This window comes from Schistocerca americana, chromosome 1 (assembly GCF_021461395.2).
Source record: "Schistocerca americana isolate TAMUIC-IGC-003095 chromosome 1, iqSchAmer2.1, whole genome shotgun sequence".
NCBI classification, from domain to species: Eukaryota; Metazoa; Arthropoda; class Insecta; order Orthoptera; family Acrididae; genus Schistocerca; species Schistocerca americana.
The window spans coordinates 681,715,492-681,741,152 of NC_060119.1; positions in this window are offsets into that span (position 1 = coordinate 681,715,492).

Genomic DNA, 25,661 nt, shown 5'->3' on the forward strand with positions numbered 1-25,661 from the left:
GGATGCTGAAGGTGCAGATTTTTGTGGTTACCTCGAAGATCAGTATACAATGAACAGCCAACACTACTCGGATTTAACTTTGAAGAAGGTGAAGCACTGAGAGAGAGACGTCGTGGATCTCAGAGGAGAGGTGTGTTTCTCCAGCAAGACAACGCACGTCCTCATAGTGCTCAACTAACCAATGAAACCATGGACAAAATGGACTGGGAGGTACTGCCTTATCCTCAGTCCTGATTTAGCAACTAGTGATTTCCATTTGTTTGGTGCACTGAAGGAGGCATTACGTGGTGAGAGGTTCCAGGACAACAAAGACCTGAAAAGGTTTGTGGTAAATTGGTTCAAACATCAACATAAAGGGTTCTTTGCAGCCGGAATAAAAGAGCTTGTAGCCCATTGGAACAAGTGCATAAATGTTCAAGGGGATTGTCTTGGAAAGTAGAAAAATTATTGTATTGGAAAACTAAAAGCTTTTTTCTCCAGACCAATTTGTCTCTTCAATTATTGAATAACCCTCGCACAATGAGGTGACAAAAGTTAGCCGCGCGGGGTAGCCTCGCGGTCTGAGTCTCTTGTCACAGTCCGCGCGGCTGTCCCTGTCGGAGGTTCGAGTCTTCCCTCAGGCATGGGTGTGTGTGTTGCCCTTAGCGTAAGTTGGTTGAAGTTAGGTTAAGTAGTGCGTAAGCTCAGCGATCGATGGCCTCAGCAGTTTGCTCCCGTAAGACCATACCACAAATTTCCAAAATTTTGACTAAAGTCATGGGATACTTCCTAATATTGTGATGGACCTCCTTTTGCCCGGAGTAGTGCAGCATCTCGACGTGGCATAGACTCAACAAACAGTTGGGAGTCCCCTGCAGGAAGAATGAGCCATACTACGTCCGAAAGCGTTGCCGGTGCAAGATTTTGTGCACGTACCGAGCCCTCAATTATGTCCCATAAACGTTCGATGGCATTCACGTACGGCGATCCCTAAGGTCAATTCATTAGTTCGAACTGTTCAGAATGTTCTTCAAACCAATTGCGGACAATGTAGCCAGCTGATATGACGCGTTGTCTTCCACAAAAGCTCCAAATGCTGCAAATAGTCTCCAAGTAGCCGAACTTAACCACTTCCAGTCAACGATTGGTTCAGCTTAACCAGTTCACCCGATCCATTACATGTAAACGCAGCCCACACCATTAGAAGCCAACACCAGGTTGCACAATGCTTTGCTGACAACCTGGATCCAGGTTTGCGCCACACTCGAATCCTACCATTATCTCTTACCAACGGGGAGGTGGACTCATTTGACTGGGCCACGGTTTTCCAGTGTCTGAATTCCAACAGATATGTTCACGAACCCAAGAAAGACGCTGCAGGCGATGTCGTGCTGTTGGCAAAGGCACTCGCGTCGGTCGCCTCCTGTCATAGCTCATTAACTCCAAATATCGACGGAGTGTCTTAACAGATATGATCGTCGTGTAGCTCATATTGATTTTTTGTGGTTATTTCACGCAGTGTTGTTTGTCTGTTAGCACTGACAACTCTAAGCAAACACCGCTGCTATCGATCATTAAGTGAGGGCAGTCGGCCACTGCGTTGTCCGTGGTGAGAGGTAATGCTTGAAATTTTGTAGTCTCAGCACAATCTTGGCACAGTGTATCTCGGAATTTTGAATTCCATAACGATTTCCGAAATGAAATGTCTCATGCGTCTAGTTCCAACTAACATGCCGCGTTCAAAGTCTGTTAATTCCCGTTGCGTGACGATAATCGCGTTGCGAACCTTTACACGTGAATTACCTGTGTACGACAACGGCTCCACCAATGCACTGCCGTTTTGCACCTTGTGTACGCGATACTACCGCCATCTGTATATGTGCTTATCACTGTTCCACTACTTTCGTCACCTCAGTGTATTTGGTTTCAACCCTTACCAGATCAGGATAGTCCTTTGCATTCATTCGAAAGTTCTGTTGCTCTCTCAGTACATCTATTTATTGTTGCGTTCATCTCCTACAACGGGAATCAACAAGCGTCATACCCGCAAATAGCGCAGACAGTACGCTGTAGTGCAATGAGTACAAAACGAACGTAGGCAATAGAGAAGCAGGACAAAAGATTTACAAAAAGTGTAGGCACATACCCATCCAGAAGAACTCCACCGCTAGGGGATCGTAGGACTGTTAGACTGGCTCTGACGTATAGGAATACGGGCATCGTGAAACTAATTTACCTGAATCTAACGCTACCCTAAGCTCTTCGTCTTTGGCCGTATCATATTCATAGCAATCGGCGTGATTCTGACTCATGTTTAAGGTGGTTAGGGTTGCACAGTTTTTATGATTCTTTTCGACAATTCTCAATAATATTTAATGAATTTCTCCTGGTTGATCTTGGCTTTCGTTCATTGTTATTCTTCGTACGTAACGCTTGGTTCAGGGACACGAAACCTTCCTGATTTGTTATCGAAAAAAAAAACACATTTGAATCTTTCATCTTTCCCCGACATTCTCTACACATCGCACAGACATCATATAATGCACAGCCCACCCAAATGAAGATTCGTTTTCTGTGAGGAAATGACAACGAAACAGTGACTCTGTGACATCCGCCCAAAAAAGTTTGTCTTCGTGAAAGCAGGTGTTTTCCATTTATGTTTGTGATTGCTTCGTGCACTCTGCAGCATACAGCGTCAGGGTTGCTGTCCTGGTCTTCAGTCCGTAAACTGGTTTGATGTAGCTCTTCACGCTTCCCTGTCTCGTGCAAGCCTCTTCGTCTCCGAGTAACTACTGCGACCAACATCCAGTTGAAGCTGCTTACTGTATTCGTCTCTTTGTCTCTCTCTACCATTTTTAGCCCCCGCACTACCTTTGAATGTCAAACTGATGATTCCTTGACATCCTAGAATGCGTCATATCAACCATTCAATTCTTTTATGTAAGTTAGGCGACAGACTTCTTTTCTCCCCAGTTCCATTCAGCCCTTCCTCATTAATTGTGCAATTTACCATAAGATCTTCAGCATTCTGTTGGACCACCACATTTCATACGGTTGAATTCTGTTACTGTCTGATCTCCTTGTGATTCATGTTTCACTTCCGTACAGGGCTACACTCCTGTCAAACACCGTTAAAAAAGACATCCTTACACTTAAATTTATACCGAATGTTAACATACTTCTCTTCTTCAGAAACACTTCTCTGGACATCGCCAGCCTACGTTTTCCATCATCTCCTTCGACAATCATCACTTATTTTACTACCCAAAAAGCAAAGCTCATCTACTACTTTAAGTCTCTCGTTATCTATTCTAACCCTGCAGCATCATCTGATTTAATTCGCCTTCATTACATTATCCTTGTTTTACGTTTGTGCACATTCATGTTCTATCCTCGTTTCAAGACACCCTCCTTTCCGTTCAGCTGCTCTTCCACGTCCTCTCCCGTCTCAGTCAAAATTATAAACTCATCGGCAAACCTTAAAGTTTTTATTTCTTGTTCCTGAGCTTCAGTTCCTTCTGCCAGGTTTTCCGTCCATCTATAAGTAATTTGTTACAACCATGACTTGTTAAACTGATAGTTCGGTATTGTTCACACATGTCAGCCTTTGCTCTCTTTGGAATTCATGATGTCTGAGAGTATTTCACCTGTCTCATACGTCTTGCACACCAGGCGAAACAGTTTTGTAATGGCTGGCTCCCCTAAGAACATCAGTAGTTCTGAAGAAATGTTGTCTGATCCAAAGGCCTTGTGCCCGCCGGAGTGGCCGTGCGGTTCTAGGCGCTACAGTCTGGAGCCGTGTGACCGCTACAGTCGCAGGTTCGAATCCTGCCTCTGGCATGGATGTGTGTGATGTCCTTAGGTTAGTTAGGTTTAAGTAGTTCTAAGTTCTATGGGACGGATGACCTCAGCAGTTAAGTCCCATAGTGCTCAGAGCCATTTGAACCATTTTGTTTATGATCGCTTTCTCCTATTTTGACAACTTCATAATCGCTTCTCCCAGAGTCGTATCTCCCATCTTATCTACTTCTACTTCCCCTTTCCTTTCTGTAATATTACCTTCATTTTCCTTAAATATCCCTCTACATACGCGTTACACTTTCCAACTCTTCTTTTTTTAGTATTGATTACTTATTTTGAGATATTGATACCCAACCCGCTTATCAGCTTCCAGTCTGGGAGAAATAGCGCGTGCGGGGCCTAGTAAAACTAAAACTAGAGGCCCGGCGCCGCCCATGCCGCACCTGAGGCTGACCGCTAAGGTAGCCAACTGCCTCGTCACCAGACGAAACACATCAGCTACGTCAAGGGCACATTACGTCTAGCGCAGTACCACGCACTAAGAGCCTAGATAAGTGAATCAATATATTTTTTTGAAAGATAAGGAATTAGGAAAGGACATAAGGAATTTTTACTGTCTGTAATACAACATACAGTCACCAGTAATCTTTATTTAACAGTTGTTGTTGCCTACTTTGGCCCATATAAACAGATACTCGTTTGCATTCAGCTTCTTTCTTCTTGTAGACAAATTAAACGGCTTGTCTGGAACCAAAGTACCGTAGGGAACCTTGTCTAATAGAGCTTAGAGCTGTACTCTCCGCTATACTCCAAATCTTCCAAGCCAAAATGTTTACATCAGGGAAAGCTTCAAGGCCAACATAGCCTAGGTCAACCATGTACTGCCTCCTCACACGTGAACTGCATTCTCAAACCACAATCTCTATTGCTTTCAGTGACGATAACCACATCGCGCAGGCATTGCAGAGGTACGTTGATACAAGTACAACTGTACGTTCACTTGTGTTAACGTACCTCTGCAATGCCTGTGCGGCGTGGTTATCGTCGCCGTTGGTGGGGCAGTGTTCCTGTGTACAAGTCACTGAAGGCAATAGACATTGACCTTGCTGGCCACTTCAATAAGCAGCAGCTTATTGGTGGTCCAAAGTCTTTCGTGGACTGAGAATGCAGTTCATGTGTGACGTATCATCTGTGCTCGGAGGCAGTACTTGGTAGACCTAGGCTGTTGTATGGGGGAACGATGCAGACTATGGTGGCCTGGAAGCTTTCCCTGATGCAAACGTTTTGGCTCTGAAGACTTGGAGTATAGCGAAAAGTATAGGTCTACTAGCCAAGGTTCCCTATGGTACTTTCATTCCAGACGAGCCATTTTATTTGTCCGCAAGAAGAAAGGAGAAGCTGAATGCAAACAAGTTTCTGTTTATATGGGTCAAAGTAAACAAACAACAATTGTAAAATAAAGATTACTGGTGACTATGTTGTATTATAGACAATAAAAATTCCTTATTTCCTTTCTAATTCCTTATCTTTCCAAAAAAAATATCGATTCACTTATCTACGCTCTTAGTGCAGGATAATGCGCTAGGCGTAGTGTGCCCTTGAGGCAGTTGGATACCTTAAGAGAGCGGATTTAGCCTCAGGCGCTGCCTGGGCGGCGCGGGACCTCTAGTTTTACCAGGTCCCATGAGCGCTATTGGTCCGAGACCGGAAGTTGACCGGAAGTCTCTATTTTTTGTAGGTGGCATCTATTTTCCCCCTAGTTATACACGCTTCTACAATCTTGCACTTTTCTTCTCGACATTTCTGCTTAGCCATTTTGCACTAGACGTCTGATCTCCGTCTCGGCTGCTCCATATGCTGAATTTTTGTACACTCTAAGGAAAAAAAAAACAACGCACCGCGAAAGAATTAACCGAATGGAACGAAAATCCGTATAGGTGACACATATGTACAGACAAGAGCTTCACATTTGAGCAAGTCAGTAACGCGTTAGTCACATCTGGCCCTTCTGCAAGCAGTTATTCGGTTTACCACTGATTGACGGATTTGTCGGTTGTCCACCTGAGGAATATCGTGCCAAATTCTGTCCAAGTGGCGAATCATTCATCAATATCCCGAGCTGTTTCTGGGGGCCCTGGCCATAATGCTGGAGACGTTCTCAATTTGCGAAGGACCTGGCTACCTTTTTGGCCAAGATAGGGTAGTCAAGCACGAAGATAAGCAGACGGCAAGCAGTAGAAACTCTCGCCGGATGCGGATGATTACCTTGCTGAAATGTAAGCCCAGGATGGCTTGCCATGAAGGGCAACAACAAGGGGCGCTGCGCTGTAAGGGTGCCGCGGGTGACAACCAAGGGGATACTGTTATGAAATGAAATGGCATCCCGGACTCCTGGTTGTCAGGTCGTAAGAGGGGTGGCAGCTTCGTATCTCACTGCTAGCTGGGGCGACTTCAGACACGTTGAAAGAGCTGGTCATCAGGGCCTGGAGTCTCACTGACTGAAGTAGAATTGAGCCCCGATGACCAATGAAGGCTCGTAATATTTGATGGGCAACAGTATAATTAGTATTCTCAGCGAGCAATCGTTCTCTAATCCAAACCTAAGTAAATAGTTTCTGCTTAAATGTGAAAGTACTCCTGAGTACATTACTTTTTCGAATATTTTTCAAAAAAATTTGAGTAAGGAAATTAAGGTATATAAAGTCCCATAATGCAATTCGTAGAATGCCAGTTTCAGTTTCTTGATGACTACATCCTAGTAGTCCTATCTCAGAGATCTGAAGGGTGGGTAATTTTACCTGCGGGAATATTTTACCCGTAAGGAAGCCATCATTATTTGCCATGGAGTAGAGCTGCATGCTCTCATAATGCAATCTTTCTCACAGTGTCAGTATCAAATGGAAAGCATTTTCGTACATTCTTAGTGAAACCTACAATTGAGGATAGAGGGATGTAAAGAGAAAGGCTAGGGCCCATTTACCATCAAGTGTCATTCCCTGTTACTACCGTATTGACATAACTACCTCTTAAACTGGTAGGGCTTTGGCAATCACCATTTCAGTTAATTACAATACAGATTGAGTAAGATAACAGGTCTCAATAATAGGGCAATGACAACAGGAAAGCCTTGATTAATAAGAGTTTCAGCTAACCCAAATTATGAAATAGCTCTTAATTTAATTAAAGTGGAACAGACAGGCCTTCAGTAATACCACCTTCAGTTAAGTAAAATTACCAAATAGAAAACAGGCAGGCTCTCTGTAATAACGGCTTCAGTTAAGTAAAATTACCAAATAGAAAACAGCCAGGATTTCTTTAATAACAGCTTCAGTTAAGTAAAATTTATCAAATGCAAAACAAGCAGACCTTCAATCATAAGAGCTTCAGTGAAGCATGATTACTAAGTGCAAAAAAGGCAGGCCTTCAACAATAACAGCTTGAGTTAAGTAAAATTACTAAATCGAAAACAGTTATGCCTTTAAGAACAGCTTTAGTTATTTAAAATTTCCGAATAGAAGATATGCAGGACTTCAATAATAACAGCTTAAGTTAAGTGAAATTACTAAATAGAGAACAGTCAGGCCTTCAATAATAACAGCTTCAGTTAAAAATTGAGATAATACATTTTCCTGTAAACCAGTAATCAACAAAACTGAAATGACTGAAAATTTTGAATCAACTTCACGTACCCGACTGATTTAAACAAGTAACCCTCACGTAAACGCGTAATTAATGAGATTTAAATGACTGAAAATTTTAAATCAACTTCAGCTACAGAATACTTAGACAATAGCTCTCATGTAAACCAGTAATAAATAAAATACAGAGACTTCAATGTTGAATAACTTCAGTACAGAGAATCAGAGACCAATTGCAAAATAATTAACCTGACGAGTGACAACATATAACGCCCAAATGGCGATAATAGTAAGACCCAATACGCTCGGTTTAAACAGTAATGATTAATCGTAGAAAATTTTGGGCTGTCAGCCAACAAGAATTTAAAATATATTAAAATAACCAGGCGATGTGACGGACAGTCACTCCCAAGGAGCTGCCGAACGCTTTGACAGCACGACGACGTGCCGTCACTGTGCCACGGTTAGAAATGCCAGACTGATACAGAGTACCGCTACTACACACTAAGGTGGCGCATAATAATGTCCGGGATACTACAGCAAGGTACACCGATAAAATTCCACGTAAGAACAAGTTTTGAAATGATCTGTTTTAAGATACAGAACAACTTGCAGAGCCCGGGAACGAACCGCGCCGGCCGAAGTGGCCGAGCGGTTCTAGGCGCTACAGTCTGGACCAGCGCGACCGCTATGGTCGCCGGTTCGAATCCTGCCTCGGGCATGGATGTGTGTGATGTCCTTAGGTTAGTTAGGTTTAAGTAGTTCTAAGTTCTAGGGAACTGATGACCTCAGCAGTTAAGTCCCATAGTGCTCAGAGCCATTTGAACCATTTGAACGAACAGCACACAAGCTTCAGTAGCGGGGGCCCCGTGAGACGGAAGTCCAACAAAGCTATCCCGGCCCTTAAGTCGAATACATCAGAGCACGAGAAGCAAGAAAATCCAACGAAACACCCACGACAGACCCCGTGCAAGCAGAGAGGCCGAGTCAAACTGTACAGCGGGCACTTAACTAAGAGTTTTGTGCAATTGACGTAAAGTACGAACAGCTCATCAGATGATATTAAATAACAGAAATAATATTACACTTGATTTGAATATTACATAACTGAATGTAATTTGCCCTCGCATGACATGATTGAACTAACCAAGGGCAAGTGCTCCAAATCGATACAAGCCAACTAGATTTTTAATATAACTTACTGCCACCGTGGCTTTGAAAGAATCAACGGACTTTCAGTCTCTATTCTTACGGCACCACGTAATCAAAAGTTACGTATAAGGCACTGTCACAAACTTATATTCCATTTAGGCTGAAGGGGAACTGCCGACAAATACCCAGTATTCTCACTAATGGTCCTATATTCGATCACCAAAATACTTCCGCTAACGCACAAAATTCACTGCGTTACACTGAACAAAACTACGTCGTTAGCAATCCTCTCTTATCCGCACTCAGTTGACAGAACCAGTGACCAGCAGTAACGAGGAGCAGAAACTATCTCCTTTCAGTAGCTCGTTCTAACAGCTCCGTTGACAACATAGGGACGCTCCACGCCCGCTTCCCACGCGGCTCGACCCATTGAGGAGGTACGGAAGATCTGCTGGCGCAACAGCCTTCCCGTCGCAGAGCAGCGGGAAAGGTAAACCATCACGTTGCAACCGGAAGAAGGCGAGCTCCCCTCTCGTGTGGTGTCCGTTATCAACTCCCCAACTCGCTACGCCACAGCACGCCCCATCCCCCGTCAACAACGTGAGCATAGATCTTAGAGGCCCCGTCGACCTATCGGAGGCAGGAATTGGAAAGGCGACGCCAGCAACCCCGCCACGGCTCACGTAGCTTCCGAACGTATTTTCGATTAACCTGCATAGTGGTGGTTTCTGCTGCTTAAACTCCCCACGCAGATCAATTACCTATTTGTCTCCCGCAAATATACAACTTTCAATAGGAGTGAGCCGGCCGCGGTGGTCTACCGGTTCTAGGCGCGCAGCCCGGAACCGCGCGACTGCTACGGTCGCAGGTTCGAATCCTGCCTCGGGCTTGGATGTGTGTGATGTCCTTAGGTTAGCTAGGTTTAAGTAGTTCTAAGTTCTAGGCGACTGATGACCATGGATGTTAAGTCCCCTAGTACTCAGAGCCATTTGAACCATTTTTTCAATAGGAGTGAAGATTTTTGTTATTCCACAATGCGCCTTATATTCCCCTTCCTTCCGTATCAACAATGGGGCAATCACTACCAAGATATCCGATCATATGGAGTTTGTTGTAGCCAGGAATAACACAATAAATATATCATCGTTCTACGGTTTACTGACACAACACCGCTACAGAATAATTCTGTTATCAAGCACCAATTTGTAGCTGAACACCTTATGGAAAATTATATAAATTGATGGTGGTAATGCAAATGTCCAGGAAGGGCAAGTGAAATGCAGAATTCCGGCGTAAAACACAAATCCGTTGACATACAAAGCCTAGTGAAAGTTGAAGTCTAAGTTCCGGTACAGCATTCGGATTCCAAGTCCAGAGCACAGCCAAATCAACATCGAACAGCAGGTCCACCACAGCGTAGCGCTTCCAAGTTGTGGGGCACGATGAAAAATGGCTTGTAGGTGTCAGCAGCAGCGTTAAATAACGCTCCATATCTAACGCAGCCGGCGGCTGGGGTCGTCGTATAATCTGGACGGCGAATCGCTTAGTGTTACAGGAGGTCAGTCGCGTGGTTTAAAGCGTGCGAGCGTGAAAGTGGCCTGCGATGCTAGCAGCGGACCGTGCACAAACAAGGGCGGCCAACGATGTGTTTCTCGGCCGCGCGTAATAGCGCGCCGCTGCTCGGTGCGGAGATTAACAGTGGTGTGTACCACAGATTGTTTTTGCTCAACGGGAGTGTAAACTGAGCTGCATTAGGTTTTCCTTCGAGTCCCTGACGTAGTGGAACACATCACCTTCGCCGGCCGAAGTGGCCGTGCGGTTAAAGGCGCTGCAGTCTGGAACCGCAAGACCGCTACGGTCGCAGGTTCGAATCCTGCCTCGGGCATGGATGTTTGTGATGTCTTTAGGTTAGTTAGGTTTAACTAGTTCTAAGTTCTAGTTGAGTCCCATAGTGCTCTGAGCCATTTGAACCATTTGAACACATCACCTTCCTCACGTCCGTGCAACCCCGAAAACAAGGCTGTTTGAGTAACATTTAATCTGGTTAGCCGAGCGGTCTAAAGCACGGCTTTCTGGAGCGGGAAGGAGCGCCTGGCCCCGGCACGAATCCACCCGGCGGACTTGTATCGAGGTCCAGTGAGCCGGCCAGTCTGTGGATGGTGTTTAGGCGTTTTCCCATCTGCCTCGGCGAATGTAGGCTGGTTCCCCTTATTCCGCCTCAGCTACACTATGTCGGCGATTTTTGCGCAAACAAGTTCTCCACATACGCGTACACCACCATTACTCTACCACGCAAACATAGGAGTTACGCTCGTCTGGTGTGAGGCGTTCCCTGGGGAGGTCCACTGGGGGCCGAACCGCACAATAACCCTGGGTTCGGTGTGGGGCGGCGGAGGGGTGAAGTGGACTGCGGTGGTCGTCGTGGGGTTGTGGACCACTGCGGCTGCGGCGGAGACGGAGCCTCTCCGTCGTTTCTAGGTCGCCGGTTAACATGCAGCATACATACATACAACATTTAATCTACGTCTACATGTACATGAGTGCTCTTCATACTTAAGTACCTGACAGAGTGTTCATAAAACCATCAGGCTGTTTCCGTACCGTTCCATTCCTGAACGGCACGCGAGAAAAATGAACACAAACTTTTTACGGCAGAGCTGCGATTCCTTTTATTGTATTACGACGATCATACTCGTATCTCCCTACGTAGGTGGATGTCAAGAAAATATTTTTTTTCATTAGGATGAGAAATTTAATGACTGAAATTTCGTAAAAATATCTCGCCGCAGCGGAAAATACCTTTGCTTTAATGATTACCATCCCAGATCCTGCCGTTTTCTGCCCTATTTCTTGATAATGCTAAACGAGCTCCCCTTCTTTTAACTTTTTGGTTGCTTTCTGTAAATCCTCTCTGATAATGATCCCGCATGGCGTTACAATACTTCAGAAGAAGACGGATAGGTACAGTGTAGTCAGTCTCGTGTCATCTGTTGCATCTTCTAACCGTTCCGTGAATAAAACGCAATCTTTGCCTCGCCTTCCCCAAAACGTTTTCTATGTGATAGTTCCAATTTAAGTTGTTCGGAATGGTGATTACTAGGTATTAAGGTGACAACTTTTAGATTTATTTGACTTTTTCGTGTCACTGAAATTTAGCAAATTTCTTTTAGCACTCATGTGGATGCCCTCACATTTTTGTTTACACTTTTCGCACGACATCTAAATTATTTTATAATTGGTTTTGATCTTCTCATGACTAGACGTAGACATAATTTGCAAACAATTGAATGGCACTTTTCAGATCGTCTCCTAAATCGTTTGCTTAGGAACAGCAGATGCCCTGTAACGCTTCCTTGGGGACTGCCATTCATGACTTCTACTTTGCTCTTCGATTTTCTGTCAATTAGCTACTATGAACTGTGACCTTTCTGACAAGAAATCACTTCAGTCGCGCAACTGATACGATGCTCCATAGGCATGCAGTTTGATTAGAAGTCTCATGTGAGAACGGTACCAAAAAGCCACGCGCGGAAATGCATTTTTCAGGAGGTCATATGTCTGGCTCTATTGACAACAGATGTAAGGGGTAAAGTGTTTTGCATAGCACTTGATCTAGCTATCATTTGTACAGCCATCAAAAGAACGGGCACGCTGTACCTGGCCCTCATTACAAGGTCAAAATTTAAACATTACACACTCCCTTCAGCCATTGAGAATTGCGCAGATCCATTGGTTCTTTTGCATTAGGTACGGTCTAGCGTGGATGGCTGCTTCTACAGTTCTATTCTGGCAAACCGTCGAAATTCTTACTATATGTTTTTATCATGATGTTCGTGGGGAAAGTTGTAACGTATCATTATCCGTTGCCGAGACACATGACATATAGATGTTGAAATTATCATATATATGCGCGCAAAATAGATACATATTATCCGATCTAAGATGTAAATGTAATTTTCACTAATTTAATGAACACTTGGGGTTCTGGGATCATCGCCACGCGTTCTGTTGTCCTTCGTCGCCATTTTTTCACGAAAAAAACTTTATGATGCACTATCTTTTTATAAAAGCACATATGTCCCAAAATCTTACTGCAACTCGATATCAGGACTATGAGTCAGTAACTCTACGATTACTTCTCTTTCCTTTCTTGGGTGTTGGTGTAACCTGTGTAACTTACCAGTCTTCAATGGAGATTCAAGTGATATAGCTGGCTAAAGCAAGCAATAAGATTTACGTGATGCATCTAGTTAACAATTTAAAAGTAATTACCTCGTATCAGTGAGGGGTTAATAAATTATTACATGTCGATACACTAATTGTCTAAGTTACATTGGTGTCAAAAGACACGTGAAACCTTCTGAGATATCTTGATGAAAATCTCTCGGATTTCCAGCCGGATGGCAGTGTTGAAGCATTGCGACGTCGGAAGATGCTATGACAATCCTCGAAACATCGTGGTAGTTCAAAAGTGCCACTCTGTTGGAAACCCGAGGGCCTTTCATCAATAACACGCGGTGGGAGGGTCTACATTCACAGGTATATTATTCACTGCACTCCGAAATTTATGCACTTTACGCGTATAAATAATCAAAATTAAAGTCGAACAACATTGTTGATTGGGACACTGTGATCCGTGGTATGAAGCTCCTAATTGCAAATGTTTTCTTTTCTGAGGCATTATGTCGTGAATTATGTGGGCAGTTTCTAAGTGTAGCTGTTCCATATGAGTGAGTGACGTGTGTGTGGAGGATTAGCATCGCGCTTGTACTGCAGATCTTTTCTGGGTCATCGGTCTGATGACTGGTTTCGTTTGACTAGTTTGATGCGGCCCGCCACGAATTCCTTTCCTGTGCCAACCTCTTATCTCAGAGTAGCAGTTATGCCCGACGGCCTTCGTTACATGTTGGATATTTTGAAATCTCTGTTTTCCCGTACAGTTTTTGCTCCCTAGGCGTCACACTCTAATACCGTTGAACTTATTTCCTGATGACACAACAGATATCGTATTATCATGTCTCTTCTACTTGCCAATGTTTTCTATACATTCCTTCCCCATGTTGTGGGCCTCTCTATTTCTTATCAGTGCACCTAATTTTCAGCTATCTTCTCCAGAACCATGTCTCAAACGCTTCTTTGTCAATTCGGTTCTCCCACTTCCACACAGTGCTGAGCTACAGACGTACAATTTTAGAAATTTCTTACTGCGACGAATGAGAAGGTACAAGACGAAGTGCGCTGCTGACAGATGCGTAAGCTACAGTGAGCGAGACGCCGAGCTTAACGTCCCTGTCCGACTGACGGATCACCATCAAGTGGCAGGTCATGGTGATCAAAAGCTTTCTGACTTAGCCTCTCCTTACCTTGCCGGTTACACAGTGGCGATGAAATTTCTTTCGCCACTATCATGGGAGCAACCGTTAGCTGGGAGACGATTATGACAGTGGCTTCTTGTTGGCAGACGTTACTGAACTGTATAAACCAATTATGTTTGTCTGTTTCAGCCAGATGTCAATGGAGTGGAGGATCTGTCGAGGTGTGCAGGATATAGTTACGTCGCCAGACACTGGAAGTTACGGACAGGATTGGAAGCTTTTAACGATGTCGTCGTACAGTGTGGAGATCACGATGCTCTCAGAAAGTTGGGTGCCTGCCGCTGAACCAGCAGGCTCAACTTCGTCTGGCATTGAAGGAGTCGCAGCTACATGTGGCGCCGGCTGCTAATGGCTTTCGTCCTACCTTTACAGCGTGTGAACTCTTCCGGGGACGCGAAAAACTGTCACATCATTAAGTAACGACGTATTCTTGAAGTTGTTGATATGAAAAGGATATCTATAGTATTCTTTATCTCCGTACTTTTCTAGGTTATAAATTGCAGTGTCTGATACTTGCAACTCTTCACCTGGTTACGACAAGATTTCGTGCAACGTCCACCTAATTAAAGCGGCAGGAAATAAAAGTTAATGGTTTCTTGTGTGTTATTACAGTTAAATGGCTGAATCAAGACAAAACACAAGGAAAAGATCTGAGCTAACCGCTTTGGTGGTATTCTGCTAGAAATGTTTCTAAAAGTGTATCTGTACAGAATACATAGATACATTCCATCCGGCGGTGAGTCAGTGCATTATGCATTCTGTGAGTCATTTGGTCCGCATTACCAGATTCACGTAGCATTCTTTCTTCACTACTGGTGTGAATTTCCGTGAAGCATTGGCATTGACTATGGCCAGTTACATCGGATACAGCAGCTTGGTTTGGATAAAATCGGGTGCATCATCTTGAGTGGTTGATAACGAACGCAGAATTACGCCATATATTACACACCCTTTGACAGATCTAAGCAATGACCCTGGCAATCAACTCTGAGGTGTCCCTGGTAGTATTCTCAAGATTGCAAAAATAATCCTCCATTTCTATTTCTGAGCTGTTTTCACTCTTGAGGACTGAAGAAATTTTCCTTTTCGGCATACGTAGTTTTGGAGTCAGAGGTCTACGTCCTGAAGTTCGGAGGCAGCTTTGGACAGCACTGTAGCTGCAACAGGCTTTGACGATATCAATGAGTAGCTATTGCTTACGCCTTTAATAGATCGCCTCCTAATATACAAAACTTCTGCCGTTGCCAGCCTGTCTGACAGAGGATCGATAGCAGTTGTCTCCGACTTTTTAAACTAAGCCACGTACACACCAAGGACAGAAGTTTCTGCATGTGCCTTTCTTTGCTACAGCAAGATTTTCACTGTTTCACCTCTTGGTGATTGACCCGTAAGTTACGGAAAGTTCATGATTCATCTATATATACCTCTACATCCATATTTAGGACACTATGCGAAGCGCGTAGCAGAGAGTAGTTCTCATTGTACCATTTATTACGTCTTCTAACTGTTGGAATCACTTATGGAGTGTGAGCTGTAATTAATCTAATCTTATCCTAACTATAGCAACGGGTGCGATACGTACAGAATTGTAGTATACGTCTAGATTCATCGCTTGAAGCTAGTTCTTCAAACTCTGTAAGTAGGTTTCTTCGGGACAGTTTACATCTGTCTTCAAGTGTGTGCCAGTTCAGTTTCTTCAGCATCTCTGTGAGACTCTCCAGCGGGTCAGACAAACCTGAGACCACTCGTGCTGCCTTCTCTATATACATTCACTACCTCCTGTTAATCCTAATTGGTTCCGGTCTTACAAACCTGAGCAATATTCTACGAAGGGTCAAACGAGTGAATTGTAGGCCATTCCTTTGTAGAGTTACTGCGTTAGCCTCGAATTCTATATGATAATTCCATTTCATATTTCTGTCCCAGACATTTTTATGACTTGACCGACTCCAACTGACAGGTTGCTACTATTTTCGTTTTGTGAAGTGCACAGTTTTATAGTTACGAAGATTTTAAGCAACTTGCCAATCGTTGTACCACTTTCAAATCTTATCAGTATGTAACTGAATATTTTTGCAGTTTCTTTCAGATGGTAATTCAGGATAGATAACTGCATTATCTGTGAAAAGTATGAGGTTGCCACACCGTCCAGTCACATTAATGTGACTACCGCCTAAGTTCTATGTCAAAGTGCAACAACCTCTCACAGACAAGCACTGTTGGGGGCGCGGATAACAGTGCAGTCCTTGTAACACAGAAACGGAGTGGTTTATCTGACATCTGAAAGGGCATGACCATTGATTTCGGGCCAAGGGTGGAAGCATTTCCGAAACGGCTAAATTTTTAAACTATTAACATACTGCCGTGGTTAAAGCATACTGATCATGGCGAAATGGCGCAATCCCAAACCGGCGGCGATGGAATTGGGGTGCACCATAAGCCACAGATGACAGGATTGAATGATGACAGCTGCGAATACGTGTACGGGCGAATAGATTTGCAACCACTGAGCAACGACCGTTCGGTGAACATTACTGCACACGGACCTCCTTAGCAGGCGCCTGGTTCATGCACCCACGCTGCCTGATGATCATCGACGACGAAGGCTGGAACTTGCAAGCCGATACTGTAACTGGGATTCCACTAAGTGGCGACGGAAGGATTTTTCAGATCATGCACGATGCCCCATCGGACAGATGGCCGTTGGCGCGTAAGGCGTCAAATGTCTGGAAGCAAACAACGTGCAACAATCGTCGGAGCGATACGGTCTGCGGAAAATTTTGTGGCGTTCCCTGAGTGATCTCGTCGTTCTGGTAGGCGAAATGGATCAACACAAATATGCATCCATCCTCGGGGACCATGTCAACCCCGACCGACATGCAGTTTTGTTTTCCTCGGCACGATGGCACCTATCGCCAGGACAGTGCAACGTATCACACAGCTCGCTGCATACGTGCGTAACAGAAGAGCACCAATATGCGGTCGCCGGATTCCCATGGCCACCAAATTTATCCGATATAAAACCACCTCTATTGGTCTGTTCGCACCATCGTTTCTAAACTGAAAAATCTAGAGCAGCCTGCCACGCGTTGGAGTCGGCATGGTTCCACACCCCTGTCGATAGTTTCCAGAAACTCACTGACTCTCCTCCTCCAACTCTCGCAAAGGTGGTTATTCGGGGTTTTGACAGGAGGTCGTATTATCGTGGCAACAGTTTATTTATACTGTCTGCAAGGCCATTAATGTATAATATGAACAGCAAGAGTGCAGAAACAACTCTCTTCAGCACACCTGAAGTTACTTCCACATCTGCCGATGACTCTTAGTCTTTCTTTTACGTTGCAGTCAACTTTCTGCTGATTATGTAAGCAACATTGACAAATTTTAAATCAATTTTATGAAGTGTAATAATTAATTTTTACTCAGCACTAAAGCTAAATTTTCGCAATCATATAGCTCAATGAAGAGTTTTATGAAATATATCATGCCTTGTCACAGCTTGCCTTCTGATTATGTTAACAGCTTTCATGCATTTGCTAAGAATCTTTTAACATCGTGTAACGTTGGTTTGTTGTTACTGTTACTGTCTTGCCGCATCTCATATAAAATGTTGATCACTGATAGTCATAGCTCTATTCTCTGTACTTGTTATCAATATGATAATATGCACGGTTATAGTACTGATAATGTTCTGCTATCATCTCGAAGATTTTGTAATCGCACGACCTCATGTGTTTTAACAACCTTTATTTTTGTGTTATAAAAAGCGTATATGTATGTGTTTCTATCACTGTATATATATGTTGCTTCATATTGCATTATATCTTGATGCTGAGACATCTTTTCAAACATAACGAAAATGCAGATTATTTCCACTAAATATTATTCGATCAACATTATTGGAAAAAATACTGCTTGCTGTATAACGTTGCAATAATGTTACAAACTTGTTGCTTATGTAAAAAAATTTGTTTACTTGTATATAGCTCAACACTGTTCATACATGACATGTTATTGTACACGAGAAAGCTACCACCTGCGGGTACTCTGTAGCAATATGTAGTTCTTTTAACAACTTTCCAGCAGTTTTATTTTATTTTGATTAGTGTCGTGTGATTGTTTATGTTCTGTGAAGTAAATATTATTATAGTTTCTTTTTAATTTCACAGTATATCTCCATGTTTTCAATGGCCATATGGTAATGTGTCACATGTAGGGGTTTATAATTCACATTTCCTATGGTATATGAAACTGAGTTAATTTTTTTTAGAAATTACGTATGATATTAGTAATACTTACAGATCTAAAGGTGGTAATAGAACTTGGCTGCAACTAGTAATCAAGATATCAGCTGCGCTCTGGGCAACAAAACTTCTATTTTAGATTATTTTTTTATATTGATTGTTGGATGTTCAAAGTCTCTTCCAACGACGACAGTATGACTGAATAACCTACATGCTTGTGACCTTAAGTTTTCTCAGATATTTCCGATTGCAGCTGAAGGCGAGCTTGCTGGTCGATAGGAGGTTCTGAGTATAGCTTTGTTCCCATCCATGATGCTGTGTCTTGTCTAGACAGTGTTGCTCACAATACCAAATGTAGTGTACCATCTGTATTTACCATTTGCCTTTCATTTCGATATACGCTTAAATTTTACCCACAAATATCACTGCTATCCTGCACCTTATATATGTGAGCTCAGCTGCTTTTTAGGAATCTTTCACTTTGTTGCCAATGCTTCGGTAATTAAACAATAAGATTTTAATACTCTCGTCTGTAGGGGCATTTCCTGGGATCCTTACCAATATTTCCGAGTCCCCTACAGCTATCGCCATCTCTAATAGATGGAGAAACGCGTAATGTGAAAAATCATTGTCTGAACCCACACACAATCAGCTACCTAAGCAGCAACCCGTGATGTGAGTGCACACCCGACTCATTTAGGGGGACCCTACAGTTTTCAGCCCTATGGTGCAAGTTCAGGAAGTCGCAGTCTAGATAGTCACAGAAACTCTGAAGTCTGTGGTTCAATTACTCCACTCTGCACAGAATAAGGGAAACGCGATGTATTCTTGTGACAACGCTACAAATAATGAGTTTCGTTGTCATTCGTGAGTAAGCTGACCTTCTCCACATTCTCTGAGAGTTGCTGAAGTGATGTAAGTGTGACCTCAGATCAAAGACGACAGGCACAGTCTGCAGTTGACTGCCGGAATAGTCTATTCAGTATGCTGGAAAAGGACCCCCGGCAAAAACAATGAGTGCATCTGGTGTACTTTCCTATCCCTTGTTGCCGTATCCTAAGGGGTACCGTTATTAGCCATACGTTTCGTCTACCAGTGATTATAGACACATACTCTTTTGTAATTGCTTTCTCTCGAGACAGGACGCAGCGGGTTTTCCAGTGGCTCAATTAAGTCTCACTGGCTCAGTTTCGGTTTCTATGGAAGTCAGCGGCTCGTACGTTCCGGTTATGGGGACGGGTTTAACTCCCCGAGTTTTTGCTAGTTCCTTTCTTTCAAGTAAAGGGCGCATATCGCTATCACTGAAATACCACTCGCAGTCCGTTGGACGAGTAATAAGCGATCTTGCGCTTCCTGTTGTCGAGGCAGGATCCTATTTTATCCTGGTACACAACTCTCAGGAGCGTTTCCAACACATGTATTCGCAGGAACATCCAGTCGTTTGAACTCCAATCGTTTGAACTCTCCAAGTCGCGTGATTTCGAGCATGCATCCTCCATGATAGATCCTCTTTGTACCGGCACTGGAACATAACCTCAAGTATGTCTAAGATCGAAAATAATAAAAAAATATTAGCCATTCATTACTTTGTTCTAGTATAGGAAATTGTACCTCATTTCTTTCCATATATGACGGTTGGTCATGTGGACCGTTACTGAAAAAGCTTCCAAAAAGTCAGATGTTGAAAGTTCTATTTTCGAACCACCAGTAACAAAGAAACACGTAGGCGTAAGAGGAAAATGCCAATATCCTTACGGATTTTATAAATATTACAAGCAATTTCAGCACGAGATTGACATTGTGACGTTTAATTTGATTGTCTAAAATTGCGTTTTAGGTGTCAGTTACATCTTAACCTGTAAGTAAGATCAGTAGTAGCAATAAGTGAGCCACATGTGTTTTCCACTATTATAGAATAATAACAGAGACGTTTAGACATGGAAATAAAATTGTGATAGTTAATGTGAGGATCCGAAATGCCTTTTAGGAGGTTGAGTACAAAGATCTAACTTCAGTAGTATTTGGTCGACAAGTTAAGTACAAAGAACACTACCACTCTGGTGTACATACTGATTGGCTGTTTCATTTTAATGGCTGCTAAAACAATGGGCTGTGGTGCTTTGTTTTAATGAGTGGTGAAATACTGGGCAGTGGCTGGGCGATCAAACTGTGTGTGTGTGTGTGTGTGTGTGTGTGTGTGTGTGTGGCCACCGTCACGGTTACTGCACATTTTTCGAGTAAAATGCAAATAAAAACTGTTTGTATCACGATTATAAATGTGAAGAATTGGAGCAACCACAAGTAGAGTACAAAGGCAGCTGCAGCATCAAAACTGCAGTTCATGTTTTAATGAAGAATGGCTGGAGATTAAATATGTGTTGTGCTAACTGAAGATGGTGAAACTCCGAAACGTATAATGGCATAAAGGAACATACATAAAAAGTGACTGGTTACTATATTTCTTAAAGCAATGTATTCCACAGCGACGGAGCTCAACAACCAGTAAAATCGATAAATTAATACAGTTAACGTTACTAGGTAAGAAAAAAGTAGAGTTACTATTTTCCTGTTATTTAGAATCGAAAACGCCGTCTGGAAACTTCCAGTATAAAGAGTCATCCTAATTATCACAAAGATAAAAGAGGGCAGGAGCGGATAGAGGTTTGGGAAGGCATTTTGCCATTGGAGTGGGAAACGGTCTGTGTGCAATACACAGTGATGACCGGCACAAGGATGCAGAAGGCAACAGAAACCAGTGCATTATAGGCACACACAAAGTATATAAATGAAATGAAGCCTGTAATAGGGAAATAATTATTTTGATCTCCCCATAGAGAAATATTTCGTATTAGTCACCAATTCCGATCTCCGACAGGACACTGCCATTGCGGAGGTACTCACAACAAAAACAATAAACAAGCGGTTTTAGAAAGCGACATTAAACTTAATTGGTCTGATAAGACGAGACACGAGGAGATCTTTCGCAAAACAGGCGAAATAAAGAGTATGTGAAAATCAATGTCCAGAAGAAAGGAAACGATGGTAGGATACCTGGAAATACCTCAGGGAATAATTTCCGTTGTACAAGAGCGAACGTAGAGGGCAAAAACAGTAAGGATTTCTTACATATCTAACAAATAATTCAGGATGTTGGGTTAATTTATAAGGTGAAGTTGTCATCACAGAAGAGGTAATTGGGAAGCATCAAACCAGCCACAAGACCGATGACTAAAAAAACTAGTTAATGTTGTATTTTGTCACTATCCGTCAATGAGCGTCACCGGTACTCTGTGCATGTGAGCGGAAGACGCTGGTGAGGGGAGAGGCCCTGCTCGGTTTCGGCGTGTGCAGCTGGGTGCTGGGCGCTGGGCAATGGTTGGGTGTGGGACCCCGGCGGCGGCGGCGGCCGCGGCTGCGCCGGCCTGCGGTTTTACGGCCATTAGGGGGATGGATTGCCGGCTTAGGGCGACTTGCGGTCACGCGGCCCTGCATCGCCTCCGCCGGCCACGCCATTGAATACGATCCCCCCCACTAGTCTGCGGCTGTCTGGGAATGCTCTCGTCGAGTGGTAGGCACGACTACGAGGCTGGTCAGTTGCCAAAGCGCACCCCATTGTAGGCGCTGAGAGGCGTTTACACCGTAAACTTAGTACGAGAAGCCTACAAAAAATACTAGGACCTGCGTTATAGCGAAGGGATGGAATCTCCAAATAAACGCTAGAACAGTGCTTTGATACCTGTGATACCTTCAGTTTTATAAGACCGTTCAGTACCAAGTCACAAGAAATAATTCAACTTCTCTAGCATGTTAACGCATTTAATGTGGAGTACTGCTCGAGCTTTTGGGATCCCTATCAGGTCGGATTGAGGGAGAACATAGAAGCAATTCAGAGGCGGGCTGCTATATTTGTTACTGGTAGGTTTGATCAGCACGCGAATGTTACGGAAATGCTTCAGGAACTCGGGTGGCAGTCTCTAGAGGAAAGGAGGCGTTCTTTTCGTGAATCGCCACTGAGGAAATTTAGAGAACCAGCATTTGAGGCTGACTGCAGAACAATTTTACTTCCGCCAACTTACATTTCGCGGAAAGACCACAAAGATAAGATAAGAGAGATTAGGGCTCGTACAGAGGCATATAGGCAGTCATTTTTCCCTCGTTCTGTTTGCGAGTGGAACAGGGAGACAAGATGCTAGTTGTGGTACGAGGTACCCTCCGCCACGCACCATATGGTGGATTGCGGAGTATGTATGTAGATGTAGATGGAGTTACTACTTTATTACTAGTATAACGGTTACCGTGGGCCAGTCAGTATTCGAAGCAAACATACTCGACAGAAGTAAGATACAGCCCACCCTTCTTCTTAGCATGCTGAGAGAAGTGAACCTTCATTCAAGTAACGGTTACTGGATGCTTCGCAATTTTCTATGATCTCCCATTATGTTGCAACTACACCCAAGAACTGCAAGTGCATATAGTTACAAAAGTAGTGTGTAGTGAAGCCTGTGCCAAATGCTCGAAAATAAACAATTACATTTCTTACTCCACTAGCCACTGTACACTGTGTGGCGAAAGAAACACAGTCTTTCACATGAAAACAAACAGGAAACGGATTTAGCAAGGAATAAAAGGAACTAAAAATGTTGTGAAAAATTTTACAAATGAAGTTTATAAAAATTTATGTAATTATGATCGGACATTACACCAGATCAAATTAAACTACAGGTTCTGCACTTCAGACAGTGAATATAGAATCAGTAGAGAACAAAAGTTCTCATCAGTTAGCAGAAAGTGAAGGAAAAGCAAATCCCAAATAGAACAAAGCGATTATTGAAGTGAAACAAGACTGTCAAGCACATGGCAGTAGGAACATCACAAAATATGCCAAATCAAACAAAACTGTTCTAAATGTTAACGAGAGAAAATCCACAATGCAAAGTTGGTACGAGAAACAATAATTATAAAAAATAAAAGTATGAAGGGAACAGAATACGTACTTCCGTTGTTTGGGTAGACGCTACATTTCACTATATAAGAGAGCAGAATGAACAGTGTGTAAGGCACAATTAAAATGTCCGTATAATTCAAGAGGTGGCTGAGAAAGGCTTTTAAATAATGACGAAAGAAGTGACATTCCGGAAGTAATGAGAGATGAGGTGTTCATATTGTTCAAATGGCTCTGAGCACTATGGGACTTAACTTCTGCGGTCATCAGTCACCTAGAACTTAGAACTAATTAAACCTAACTAACCTAAGGACATCACACACATCCATGCCCGAGGCAGGATTCGAACTGCGACCGTAGCGGTCGCTCGGTTCCAGACTGTAGCGCCTAGAATCGCACGGCCACTCCGGCCGGCAGATGACGTGAACAGTGTTATTCGTGGTAAGAAGAAAGAAGAAACGAATGAAGATAGTGGCATTTCAGATAATGACGAAAGGATTGAAGCTCCAAGTAATCGTACTTGCAATATTTTTAAATATAGGTTCAAGGAAAGTCAGTTCACCAAAACTGGATCAAAAGAAGACAAACAAGCCTTAAGAATCTCTCCTCTCTCTAATGTGGATAGCAAAATTATCAACAACTCTATAAGAAAAACATTTCAACACATGAGGCTGTCTTAATAAGATAATATAATGTGAAAGACTATTTCCAAGTAGTGAACTGATTTTTAAATGGATCAATGATTATGCATATCCACTCTGCTTAGGGTTCATAGATTAAACTTGCTCTAACATGCTTTGAACAAAATCTTTCCTTGAGGAAAGAAATCCCATATCACCAAAACTGCCCTCAGTGTTCGTAGAGAAATTTTTCCTGTCCTGATACATGAAAAAAACAAGACGTAACACGTATTAATTGGGGATATCTTAACAACATTCGTATTTCTGAAGACAGTCAGTTGTTTTCATCCTACGCAGATATAATTCAACAACTTATGGAAGAATATAACAGAACATATTTGAAAGTGGAGTGTATCCTCTGTACCTGATACTGAATATTCTATAGGACCCCTCACGTTGCCCCATGGAGCAACCGCCTTCCCGCATAGCCGCAAAAAACAACATTTTCAACATGAGCGCGCAGCATCGCTAAAAAAGAAGAAACAGAAAGAGGGTGGAAGAGAGAGATCAACCTCTTTATATTCAGATTCATTCGTTAACGCTGCCATGGACTGTTAATTGTCATTTGCAAGTAGTCAACTGTACAGTTTTTGGTAGTCAATTGATGCTGGCCTAAGCGTTTCTTAGCTTGAATGTGAGCAGAATTAGTTCCGAGCTTAGACTTGCGGCATTGCGACAATGTATCTGCAATTCGAGTGCAGACGTGATATTTTTGCAAGAAGAACTATTTGACCATTTTTCTATTCACGGCTTGTCTGTTTTCTTTAACGTGACTCCTGAACTATCTAATGGTACTATTTTATTTTACAGAGAGGGAATACCACTGAGTTCGAAGTTCTTGATGTTGGCCGAGGAATAGACTGCACTCTTTGTGACCTTATTTTAATTATTCTTTATGCCCATTGAGGATCTGGTCGTTCTGCAGATTATGAGCGTTTTTATAAAGGCTCTTGGCTCTGAGCACTATGGGACTTAACATCTGTGGTCATCAGTCCCCTAGAACTTAGAACTACTTAAACCTAACTAACCTAGGGACATCACACACATCCATGCCCGAGGCAGGATTCGAACCTGCGACCGTAGCAGTCCCGCGGTTCCGGACTGAGCGCCTGAACCGCTAGACCACCGCGGCCGGCGTTTTTTATAAAGAGGATATACTTTATTTACTTCGTAAAACTCCACAGAAACTTCTTTTAGGGGGAGATTTTAATTGTGTTTTGCGTCCTGTGGATCAGACCCTTAATTTTAATCTTTTTAAGGAACTAGACAATATGGAGGGCACGTCACAAATACGAGATGCGTCGGTCTGCCAATATCCCACTCTCGTCAGGTATAAGCATTTTACAGCTACACTACCGGCAAGTGAAATTGCTACACCAAGAAGAAATGCAGATGATAAACGGGTATTCATTGGACAAATATATTATACTAGAACTGACATGTGATTACATTTTCACGCAATTTATGTGCATAGATCCTGAGATATCAGTACTCAGAAAAACCACATCTGGCCTTAATAAAGGCCTTGATACGCCCGGGCATTAACAGAGCTTGGATGGCGTGTACAGGTACAGCTGCCCATGCAGGTTCAACACGATACCACAGTTCATCAAGAGTAGTGACTGGCGTATCGTGACGAGCCAGTTGCTCGGCCACCATTGACCAGACGTTTTCAGTTGGTGAGAGATGTGGAGAATGTACTGACAACGGCAGCAGACGAACATTTTCTGTATCCAGAAAGGCCCGTACGGGACCTGCAACATGCGGTCGTGGATTATCCTACTGAAATGCAGGGTTTTGCAGGGATCGATTGAAGGGTAGAGCCACGGGTCGTAACACACCTGAAATGT